This window comes from Gavialis gangeticus, unplaced genomic scaffold, assembly GCF_001723915.1.
Source record: "Gavialis gangeticus isolate Ggan-Ray unplaced genomic scaffold, GavGan_comp1, whole genome shotgun sequence".
Taxonomy (NCBI): domain Eukaryota; kingdom Metazoa; phylum Chordata; order Crocodylia; family Gavialidae; genus Gavialis; species Gavialis gangeticus.
Genome location: NW_017728992.1, coordinates 32,945,440 through 32,954,469, shown reverse-complemented (window position 1 = coordinate 32,954,469; position 9,030 = coordinate 32,945,440).

The window sequence follows — 9,030 nt, the reverse complement described above, 5'->3', positions numbered from 1 at the left end:
CTGTTTGAGAGAGAAACTCTCCTTTGGGCAGAGGAGGGAGGCTGACTCCAGTGGCAAAGATAGAAAGATGCTTCAAGGAGGTAAGAGCGAATGCAGGTTTGGGCAGGAAAGGACTACCTAAGCTGGGACTGTCCAAGCTGGGTATCTGTGGGTGGGTCTGACCTGGGGGGGCCACCACTGCTGCAGAGGGAAGCACCAGCCCCTTCGCAGCCCAAGGATTGCTCTGCCTGCTGGCAGTCTGCCTCTCCGGCAGTAAGGGGAGGGCAGGTAAGTTAGCAGGGTGTGTGCACGACAGAGGTTTAATCAGCCCTAAACTGAAGCAATATGGGTTTTTTGTTTGCTTTTTGTTTTTTAAACCCACCACTTCAAGTTAAGGCCCCTGTTTTGTCTACACACGCCCTCTGAGCTCCCTCTTCCTCTTCCAGTTTCCACTTCCTGCTTCATCCCTGGGGATGTGGAGTAGTATGGTATGGTGCAGTAAAGGGAACCTGCTCCTGGAGGACTCTACATCTACATGAGACGTTTTACTTCCCAGTTGACTGACTGACTGCGCAACAGAGCAGCATCATCTACATGTCCAGATTCTTACTGCGCAGTAAATTAGTCAACTGCATGGTTAATTTTCTACCTGGAAATAAATCGTACATGGTTTACTGTGACACAGTTACTGTGCAGTAGCCCACATGTATACGGCCTACTGGGAGCAAATTTGCTCCTGGTCAGCCCGGGCAGCAGGAGGTGGTAGTACAATCCCCTCCCTGGGGAGCTGCTTGTTACTGGGGCAAGATATGATCACAGAGCCAAGGCTGGGACAATGTCCCCCTGTCTTGGCAGCATAGAGCTCCTGGACCTGGCTCCATGATTGCTTCCTGCTGTCAGGGCAGGTTCTGATCATGGAAACCAGCTGGGACAATGTCCCCCTGCCCTGACAGCAAGTAGCTCTGAAGGGCAGGAAGCAATCTTCCAGCCCTGGCTGTAATTGAAGAGCTGGGACCAGAAGTTTCCTCCTGCCAGGGCAGGGGGAAATTGTCCTACCTGGGCTCTGCAATTGGAGCCTGCCTCAGCAGCAGGAAGCTCCCAGGGGTAGGCAGCAATATCCCAGCTCCTACTCTGATCACAGAACTGGGGCCAGGAGCTTCCTGCTGTCAGGGAAGTGAGACATTGTCCCAGCTGGGCTCAGTGATCAGAGCCTTCCCCAGCAGTAGGCAGCTCCAGGGGACAGGGAGCAATCTCCCAGCCCCATCTGCAATTGGAGAACTGGGACCAGGTGCTGCTTGCTGCCAGGGCAGGGGGACTTTGTTCTGGTCCTGAGCCCACCCTGGCAACAGGCAGCTGCCAAGGGCAGGAAGCAATGTCCCAGCCCCGACTCTAATTGAAGAGCTGGGGCCAGGAGCTCCCTGCATGAGGAGAGTTCCCTGTCCAGCCTGGAGCAAGCTGGGACCTGCCCCAGAACAGGACAGTACTTAGCCAGCCCTGAGCTGTGTGGGGAACTCTGCACATGCTGTCAAGGTGTGGCTGAGAGCTGTTCAATTTTGGGGCAGGTCCCAGCTAGCTTCAGGCTGTTCCCATTGGAAGCAAATCTGCTCCCAAGAGGGAACATGTATAGATGTACCCCCTGGTAGGCTTACTGCACAGTAAGCCTACTTTGAATTAATAGCACATGTAGAGGTGCCCAGTGGGACCCAGGGATTCTGTGTGGTCTGGAAGCAATGGCATGGTACAGCAAGGAGATGCCTGCCATGCAGAAGGCAAGGCCTATGTAACCTGCAGCCCGCAGCCTGTGAATCTGTGAAGTTGTATATCCCTTTGGTAGAATATTTACCTGTAGTTAACCATGTATTTGATACATACTGCATACATGGTATGCTTTACTGCACAGTAGGTGTGTGTCTACATATACATACACTTACTGTGCAGTAAACCTCGCTGATCATGAGGAAATTTGCTACCTGCAAATTCAAGTAGCAAGTTTACTTGTGATTTAGTTACTGCACAGTAGCACTCATGTAGATGCCTGTCTGGAGTACATCTACTCCCAGTCAGTTAGCCTTCAGGAGCAAGAGACTTTTCCCTGGCCCCGGGAGCTGCCTGCTACTGGGACACACACCACCAGCAGAGCCTGGGTAGAGACTATGTCCCCCTGCCCCAGCAGCAGGGAGCTCCAAATCCTCTACTCCAAGATCACAATGGGGAGCTGGGGCTAAGAGATTCTTATCTTTCAGTGCCAGCTTTGTGGTCACAGGGCCAGGGCTGGGAAATCCTTAGGATAAGGATCTCTTAGTGCCAGCCTCTCAACCATGGAGCTGGTGCTGGGAACACCCTGCTGTCAGGGGCTGGGGGGCTTATTTCCCAGCCATCTCCAGGATCATGGAACTGAGCAGGAAACAAGCTCTCCAGCCTGTTTCCCATCTAGCTCTGCAATCACAGAGCAAGCAGGGAAGAGGCTCTCCAGCCCCCACCCCATGAACATGGAGTGGGGGCTAGGAACTGTCCCAGTCAGGGGCAGGTCCCAGCTCTGTGCCCCATCCACTGGTAGGGCAGCTAGTAGCAAGCCCCCAGCTGGATAAAGAATCCTTGCCCAGCCAAGGGCTTGCTGCTAGCTGCCCCACCAGTGGATCAGAGCAGAGGGCTTGAACCTGCCCCTCCCCTGAAGCTCTTTTCAAGTCCCCTGTCCCACTCAGGGAGCTGGGGCCAGGAGCTCTCTAATGCTGAGGCAGGGGGACATTGCTTCCTGCCCCTGGTGGGCTGCCTATTGCTGGGGTGGGGGCAATGTCCCAGCCCCAGTCAGGACACAACTGTCTCCTGTCTCAGTCCTCCCTGCTAGCACACGGGGGGATCCTAGAGCTCCCCCTGGTGGCAGCAGTGACCCAGGAAGTGAGAGCAGTTTGCTTCCATTTAGCAGCAGATTTGTTCCCGCTTCTTTGCCTGTGTAGATGCCTGACCAGCATCACTTACTCATGAGTACTTTTACTCATGAGTAAACTGCTTCTAGATCTAATGCATATGTAGACACATCCAGAGATTCCCAAGCTAGTTTTATATAAGGTGACACAAGTACTCAGGCAAACTAGTCCCAGCTGCAGGGCTCATTTATCCTGGCTATAAGCACTTAAGATGCATGAAATATCAGTGTTAATATTGATTCATCTTCTTGAGAATTATGAAAGTATTTTATGGAATGACCTTTTTTATTTCTTTCCCCTAGGAATCCCTGTTCCATTTGATGCAGTTTGGATGGTGCTCACTGAAAGAGGTAAGTATTTAATGCCTTCATACTTATTGATCAATATGATACCTCAGGTGTTTCACAGTATAATCCATCCAACTGTACATTAAATTTGTATATTTATATATTAAATTGTATTTACCAAATAGAATTTTTGAACAGCTTCTCATCTAAGTAGCAGAGTAAAGTTGCTGAATTTCATGCTGTGGTTACTGCTTTCAGAACCCCAGCTAGGTTGGTCAAGGTTAGCTCAATTATCTGGAGATAATTGCTGCTCTACACTGCTGGCACCAATCCACAGATGCGAGTCTGTTTATTCAATGAATTATACATTATTATTAAAATATTTTGAGAAAAGCAAAGTTAACCTTTTTCAGGCAAGTTAAAATCTGTCTGCAACTACTATTTTAATAGAGTTGATAATTTAGAAAAATCAATGGCCGCGTGTAGACGAAATGAGAGGTGAAAGTGAACACCACTTTAAGGAGGGCTAAATACTTTTGTGCCACTTCAGTGGTGTTGGTGTTTGCATGCCACGGCAGTGTATTGCACATTAATTCTAACCGCTGTAGGAAATCAGCAGCATAATGCACCTTAAATGACTTGTGCTAACTAAAAGTTCTTTGAGAAGTTTTAATTTGCTGCCCCTACAGCTGTGGAGTGAAGCACTGGGCTCTGTGCAGCTCAGGACCCTTGTAGGAAGCTTTGCAGACAGCCTGGGAAAGCAGGCTCTGCCCAAGAAAAGTGGTGAGCCTGATCTTTTTATCCCTCCCCCTCCCCAGAGCCTGCCTGAGCTGCATGGGGGGAACCAGTGCTTTCCTCTGGAGCTGTGGTGCCCTCCGGGACTGCCTGAGCTGGGTGCCTGGGGGCGGGTACTGCCTGGGGTGGGACTGCCACTGTTGCAGAGGAAAACACCAGCCCCACAGCCCAGGGACTCTTCTGCCCACTGGAAGCTTGCCCTTCCCTCCTTGCTGGATAAGCAGGTAAGTCAGTAAAGTGTGTGCACGACAAGGGGTTTTAATCAGACTTAGACTGAAGCAGTGTTTTTTTAAACTCACAACTTCAATATAGGGCCCCCGTTTCATCTAGATACACCCAATAGCTTCAAGTTGATACATCTTTGTGAAGATTTTAGGTCTCAATCTATTGCTACTGAATTGTCATCTGCAATCAGAAATGGGTATTATTGGTAGAGAACATACCCATCTTACAATAAAAGTAACAATATAATGTTTTCCTCTGGAACTATTTCTGGATCAGATGGAGCTTTTTGCTGAGTTCTAATTCTAATAAGATAGCTTAGTAAAAAGCAAAAACTACAAGTTAATCACAGGAAAGAATTCATGAAGCAGTGCTTCCTTTCTATATACAAAATGCTATGTTTTCATGACATTTGATTGTTGTGTGTTTTCAATTCTATTAACCACTTTGCCCCTTTATTCCTGAGTGCACAGGGATGTGTCTACTTAGTATTGTATTGTATCTGCTTAATATTTCAATGAATGACTCACATCTTTAAATCTAAAGAGTAAAACTTGTTTTAGTTCAGTATGGTGCCTCTCAGTGGTACAGTGACATTAGAAAGGGTAGAGGAAAAAGTCAAAATATGCTGAGGAAGTAGGGAGAGAGAAGTATGAAAGAAAAGAAAGATGGGAGATAAGCTAAAGAGAACAGAAAGGTAGAAATGGGAAAAACAGATGAGAGAAGGGGAGGAAAAGCAAAAGGAAATGACAAGAGACAAAGGGATGGATAAAGATGGATCAAAGAAGAGGAGGAATAAATTGGAGGGTATTAGTGAAGGAAGAAAGAGTAAGACAATAGCAATGGAAGACAAGTTCAAAGTTCACTGGGATGATAGAACCACTTTGCAATGTCCCTTATTCCTATATCCTGTTTCAGGATTTTTATGCTGCTCTACTGAAGCAGGATGGAACAAGCTGCATAGGACTGAGGAGCTAGCAGGAATCCTGTTTTGAAAATATGACTGCTTTTACCTAGAGTTAGACTCCTGAGATCACATAATGGTTGACAATGATAAAAATTTTAAATCCCTACAGGAAAAAAAATAGAACAAGACAAGAGACTGACATTAATTGATGCTGTATGAGTTCTGTGTGCACAATATTCCAAATTTCGCAGTTCTTTGTGTGACATCGTCATCTCCATGTATGTCTGTAGTATTGCATGCATTTGGTATCATTTCATGAATCTGCACAACATAAGTTAAATGCTAGCCATGCTGATAATTGGCAAAACACCCTTTTAACTTCATAAACTCCTGGATTTTATCCTTTATGCCTGTAGTAATTGGTCCACATTGTCACATGTACAGAAGCCCTGGCCAAATTAATCCCTGATGCAATACAATTGAAGCAAATGGAGCTATACCAAGGGTGAATATTGTCCCATTGTTTGACAGTGATTCCTAACCAGATGAGCATATAGTCCACTGAGGTAAAATAAGAACGTAATGGGACATCGTAGCCATAAAATAAGTTTGATATTTGAAGCTATAAATTAATTGACCTCATGTTTAAAAGCAAAATGATAATGAGAGAAGCCTGAATAAGAAAAATCTAATGGATTATTCCTGTTTAAATTGGTTACTTGTCTATAATACTTTACCCCCTATTTTGTAGAGGCAAAAGTAAGATTAATGAACCAAGAAAACACTTATATTCACAACATCTTGACCTCCAAGTCAGAAATTTCTAACCTAATAATTAGGTTACAGGTAGAGTATCCTTTGAGGATAATTCTTAGGTGAAACTGAGCATGTTTTTTAAATTAATGATCAGAAATTTTTCTAAGTAGGGTCTAGTGTGTGACATATACGAGATTGGACTAAAACTGACTTTTCTAATGAGTGCAAAGTTAATAACTCATTATAGAAACAATGCAGGAGGGACTTTGTTACTATATTACCATTGTACGTGGCACTGAGTTGAATAAATTGGAGCTGTCAGAAGACGACTGTAACAGGGAATAGCAATTATGTTATGGAGGAAAATGTAGCTATGACTGTTTAGTAAGAAATAACAACAGAAATCTACTTAGTTGGAAGGTTCATCTCTTTAGTATTATAGCAATTTCTGGCTAGGTATCTAAGCATCACATGCATGTTTCTATTTAGATCCCGTTAAGGTGCACTTGTTAACATTCTGCATGTATGCAAACTTGCAGATAAAAACATCTAAGCAAAAAAACAATGCCTCTCTGTTACTTTGTTTTATATACAGTTCTGGGAATAAATAAAGTTTCGGGAAGACATTGGTTTTGATGATATGTGGTTGAGTAGTGCCTCTACCTGGTAGTTATTAAACATCAATGTACCCTTCTTGTTCTATTCATAAGTAGTTATTGCAATATCTCTGCCAAAGAAATTTGGGAATTAGGCAGAACAGCCATGTTAAGTAACTATTTGAAGAAGTAGTTGCTGCAGTGGACACCTTCAGCCTCCTTCCCCACACTTACCACCTGCCCTATTTATTGGGACATTTGCTGTGAGACATGTGGGCTGTAGACCTTTCCTAAAAGGGTTTAATCCAATATTTCCTGCTTCCTAGGAGTGTGTCTTAATGAGTAGGGCCTGCTAGACAGGGTTAAGGACATCCTCTATATCTTATAATGAAGCTGGTCCTCTTAGTGAAAAGAAAGTCACAGTGCCAGCAGTCCCTTGAGATGAGCACTTTCCTGGGAGGTAGGGAGTCCTAATCCCATATTGCTTGAAATTGTCATTAAATAAAGTGTGTAACAGCTCCCAAATATTTCCTGTTGGCCATCTGTAAGTAACTCCCCACTCAGCACTTCTGTTCTGGAGGCCCACTGAAAATGTAAGCATGATTTTTCTTTTTGTGCAGAATAGGATTGCTCTTCTGAGGCAAGATGTGTATTTTTGGGTGAAGGGATCGGCATGCTTATGTGTCATTTAGTGAGTTGCATCTGATTTTATATGTATAAAATATCAGGAAATTTCCATTAAAAGTCTAGTATTAGTTTACCACACAACAGGATCAGAGATAGCATTAGAACTAGAATCCAGTTTTCCATCTTTTTTTTCCCGTGGGAACTTGTTGCTGAAAAATTAAAATGGTAGAATTCTGAAGTTTTATTATGAAATATTTTTGGTTGGGTCAATTTGACTTGAAACATTTGGTTTATCAAACCAGTGAGACAGGATTTGTGAGTATGTTACACTTCTGAAAATTGGCCCAGTTTTATTTATAGTTCTAAATAAGGATTTTAAAACCTAACATTATGCATACTAAGGCCATTATGCTGGCCTGCTTACATTTTAAATTACTTTTGTCCAGCCAGTTATGCTAGCTATCTCCAGTCTTCCCTATTTCTTATTAATACAAATACAACAATTACTTTAAAACACACAGGTTAAAAGGGAGAAATCTGATTGACTAAGCAAAAGTCCTCTCCTGTGCTATTATGGTACATTAACTTTATAGCTTGAAATGACTTAAATTTATCAACTTTTTTTTCCCCTAAATAGTTGCAATGCAATACAACTCTACAAAGACTACCAATACAAACTTAATTTGTACGTTGATGCTTAATGTATGGTTCCAAAACAGTTTGCTCTGATTTACCTGTGCTCCTAAGCTTTTATACCTGTGCTCCCAAGCTTTTATCATATCATACCAGTTCATACATCTTTTTTCACATATTGTTTTTATAATTGATTCAATAATAGTGGATTATATGAACAAAAGTGTTTTCCACCTTAAATTCTATCACCTCACCCATGTGCTAGAATCTATTACATACTAGTCAGTTCTTTTTCTAAATAGTACTGATTTAAAGAATCATGCATAGTAGCCAGCCTGTAAAATACTAAAAATACTAGAAAAAGATGAGCATGAGAACTAGTAACAAGGTACAAACCTTCTTTAATCTCTCAAAAATGGGAGATATAATTCAAAAATAGGTCATTGAGGAGTTTTTAATCAAGTTCAATGAATTTACCACTGCTAGTTCTGTCAAAGAATTCCTATTTTAGTATCAATTTATTCTGAGAAAAATGATTTCTCTGAATATTTTACTGCATACAAATTCAACCTGACACAAGTAAAGCAAGATGTCTTGCTGCTTTGTAGCTATTTTATTACCCACCATGATTGTCTAGGGTTCCAGCATGTGATGTTCTCTGTAATAAGAAACCTGCCTATAAACAGACCATCTTTTATTATTCTCATACTTTATAGGCTCATTTTTTTTAGTTTCCAAGAAAGTCAGCATCTTTTGAACATCTTTTGGAACCAAATTCCATAACTGATGGGGTTATAAATATGCCTAACTCAGCTATATAATGTCACCAAATAAATATTGATTTTTATTTGATTTTTAAAATGGAACTACACGAGAAACTAATGTTCTTAAGAGTGTTGCAGATAATGTTTCTACAGCAAGGTCACATACAGGATACTAAGTGAAAGAACACTTAGAAACTTTGAGTCTTTTTAATAAGACAATACAGTATAAATGATCATGGATTTCATTGATGCAAAAGACTGATTTACCTTTATTTCATTCCAGGTTCATGCCAGTACAACTCATATTATAAATATAGACCTAATTGAAATGAAGTGTCTCATTAAAGAGATGTAGGTTGTAGTCATGTTGGTCTAAGGACATAGGCAGACAAGGTTCTTTGGTTAAATCTGATATCTTTGATTAGACCAACTTAAATAGATGGAAAACAATTTTTAAGCAAGCTTTTGGGTTAAAAAACCCTTTGTCAGGCTAAGGAAGTTTCAGCAGTTGGTGTGTGCTCTTCCTGGATGGAATGAAAA